Source organism: Perca fluviatilis, chromosome 12 (assembly GCF_010015445.1).
Source record: "Perca fluviatilis chromosome 12, GENO_Pfluv_1.0, whole genome shotgun sequence".
In the NCBI taxonomy this organism is placed as follows: Eukaryota; Metazoa; Chordata; class Actinopteri; order Perciformes; family Percidae; genus Perca; species Perca fluviatilis.
The window spans coordinates 34,109,780-34,113,527 of NC_053123.1; positions in this window are offsets into that span (position 1 = coordinate 34,109,780).

Here is a 3,748-nt window from a genome sequence, read left to right on the forward strand (position 1 = left end):
AAACGCATGTAGACCGGTTGGGCATACTCCCAGGCTCCCTCCAGGATCCTTGCGAGAGTGAAGAGCTGGTCCGTTGTTCCACGACCAGGACGGAATCCACATTGTTCCTTTTCAACCCGAGGTTCGACTATCAGCCGAACCCTCCTTTCCAGCACCTTGGAGTAGACTTTACCAGGGAGGCTGGGAAGTGTGATACCCCTGTAATTGGCACACACCCTCTGGTCCCCCTTTTTAAAAAGGGGAACCACCAACACGGTCTGCCACTCCTTTGGCACTGTCCCAGACTTCCACGCAATGTTGAAGAGGCATGTCAACCAGGGCAGCCCCTTCAAACCCAGAGCCTTGAGCATTTCTGGACAGATCTCATCAATCCCAGGGGCTTTGCCACTGTGGAGTTGTTTGACTACATCAGTGACTTCCGCCTGGGAAATTGACAACGATCCCCCATCATCCTCCAGCTCTGCCTCTAACATAGAGGGCGTATTAGTTGGATTCAGGAGTTCCTCAAAGTGCTCCTTCCACCTCCCTATTACCTCCTCAGTTGAGGTCAACAGTGTTCCATCCTTACTGTACACAGCTTGGATAGTTTCCCGCTTCCCCCTCCTGAGGTGGCGAACAGTTTTCCAGAAGCACCTTGGTGCCGACCGAAAGTCCTTCTCCATGTCTTCTCCAAACTTCTCCCACACCGCTGCTTTGCCTCTTTCCGCGGCAGAGGCTGCAGCCTTCGGGCCCTTCGGTACCCTGCAACTGCCTCCGGAGTCCTCTGGGATAACATATCCCGGAAAGACTCCTTCAGTCGGACGGCTTCCCTGACCACCGGTGTCCACCACGGTGTTCTTGAGGCACCTAAGATCCTAAGACCACAGCTCCTCGCCGCAGCTTCAGCAATGGAAACTTTGAACATTGTCCACTCAGGTTCAATGCCCCCAGCCTCCACGGGATGCACGAAAAGCTCCGCCGGAGCTGTGAGTTGAAAGTCTGTCGGGCAGGTGCCTCCTCCAGATGTTCCCAATTTACCTGCACTACCCGTTTGGGCTTCCCAGGTCTGTCCAGAGTCTTCCCCCACCCCCTGACCCAACTCACCACCAGATGGTGATCGGTATCACAGCTCCGCCCCTCTCTTCACCCGAGTGTCCAAAACATACGGCCTCACATACGGATCAGATGAAAGATTATAAAATCGATCATTGACCTTTGGCCTAGGGTGCTCTGGTACCAAGTACACTTATGAGCATCCCTATGTTCGAACATGGTGTTTGTTATAGACAATCCATGACTAGCACAGAAGTCCAACAACAAACAACCACTCTGGTTTAGATCAGGGAGGCCGTTCCTCCCAATCACGCCTCTCCAGGTGTCTCCATCATTGCCCATGTGTGCATTGAAGTCCCCCAGCTTAACAATGGAGTCCCCCACTGGAGCCCCATGCAGGACTCCAGTCAAGGTCTCCAAGAAGGCCGAATACTCTGAACTCTTGTTTGGTGCATATACACAAACAACAGTCAGAGTTTTCCCCTCTCAGGCGACCCTCTCATCCACCGGGGTAAACTCCAACATAGCGGCGCTCAGCTGGGGGCTTGTGAGTATCCCCACACCCGCCCGGCGCCTCACACCCTGGGCAACTCCGGAGAAGAAAAGAGTCCAACCCCTATCCAGGAGTATGGTTCCAGAACCGAGACTGTGTGTAGAGGTAAGCCCCAGCAGATCTAACCGGTAGCGCTCCACCTCCCGAACCAGTTCCGGCTCCTTCCCCCACAGAGAGGTGACGTTCCACGTCCCCAGAGCCAGCGACTGCTGCCCGGGTCTGGTCCATCGAGGCCCCTGACCTTCACTGCCACACATGTGGCAGCGCACCCGACCCCAGCGGTTCCTCCCATAGGTGGTGGGCCCATGGGACCCGGTTTTACTAAGGCAAAATCACAACATCATTAGCAGTGGTGGAAGAAGTATTCACATATTTTACTTCAGTAAAAGTACTAATACCATACTGCCCTGCATTGAAAATGTTACTTAAGTAAAAGTATGTAAGTATCATCAGGAAAATGTACTTGAAATATTCAAAGTACTGACTGTGGAGTAATCCTCAATTTTTTTAAACAAACCAGACAGTTCTGTCAATCAACTAAGTGTTTAATCGGCTAAACATTTCAGGTGGACTTTCAGGCCAATATATTGTTGGGTAGTTTAATTTATTATAAAACATTGTATTCTTTAAACTAGACCTACATGTTTTGTCTGCGGAAATCTTAATGTGTAAAGTAACTAGTAACTAAAGCTGTCAGATGAATGTAATGGAGTAATAAGTACAATATTTCTCTCTAAAATGTAGCGGAGTAGAAGTAGAAAGTGGCATATAAAAAAATGACTTAAGTAAAGTACAAGTACCTCAAATTTGTACAATACTTGAGTACTTAGTTACATTCCACCACTGATCATTACTGATACATAAACCACTGTGCAATACACTAAACTGGGAATACAATTTAAAAAACAGCAGCAGCAGCACATAATTATTAACAGCAATAATGAAACAGCAGCACAATATATGTACATATTGTTGCATAATCGTACCTTTAGAATTTTTTCTTTCTTGATTTTCACTACCGCAAACCACCCTCTTTAAAACCTCGGTCCGAGCTATTAGGTAGCAGGATTTTTCGGCCTCTTTTCTGTCCTCTCCTCTGCAGCAACAGGTGGAGGGGGATTCCCTCCATCTCTGCCAGGGGCACGGGCTGACCCACGAGCAGGTGAACTGTCTGCAGCATGGTGCTTTGGGTGGCTGGAGTCTGTGACCCAGCCCCTCTGTCTGAGACTCCCTCCTATCTGAGTGAGATGGTTGTGAGGCTGTGAGGATATCTTGGTCACGTTCTTTTAACCTTTGTATTTTGCGTTTCTGTGCTCCACTTTAATAGCGACTTTCTTTCGGTCATTTTGCTACTATGCCGTCTAGCAATAGCAGTGACATAAATGAAAATGATTGACATGAATTGACCAGCAGCAGCTGCTTGTTTTTATGTTTCTTATGGGCCAATTAGGGTATTTCTTTTGTTCACGCTGAAGTAAATTTAAAATAATGATACAAAATTTGTCTGGCCAATCAGGGGCCCCTGCACATGTTTGGGCCCCTAGGCTGCAGCCCTCACAAAGCCTGTGCATTATAACGCCTGAGAATAACATTTTGTTGTTCTATCCTATATCAATATTTCCTATCTTTCTAAGCAGATTCCCCCGCTGTGGTGCAGAAAAGGAAACTTCAGATCCCATGCAGCCACCTGTTATTGTTTTTAGCTGGACTATTGTAATTCCTTATTATCAAGGTGGCTCTCTCTTGCGACTCTCCATTTGCCAAAACACTTGTATTGATTATTTATCAAGTAGAGGGATTTTTGTTTACCGATAAAACATTTTTTGTGTGTGCTTACATGGACTTCAATTCAAATACTTTATTTCCATACAATATAGTTTGGCGAACCAACAGACAATCACAACATACCAATTTAGAAACAATAGAAATTTTCACCTAATAATGCGCTGGCTTCCCCACCCCACAAAACATTACACACATCCATTGATAAAGATGTTATCAGTCCAATACTTCATACTTCAACTGGGGCACTCTACAGCTCTTCACAGTAGGTGTGTTAACAGAGAAGCAGAACCTCCTAACAACTGCTTGCTTGTTCTGCCATCTAGTGGTTTCTGCAAAGATACAGAACCCCCGACCCAGTGCAGTGCAGGGGCCTCGCCC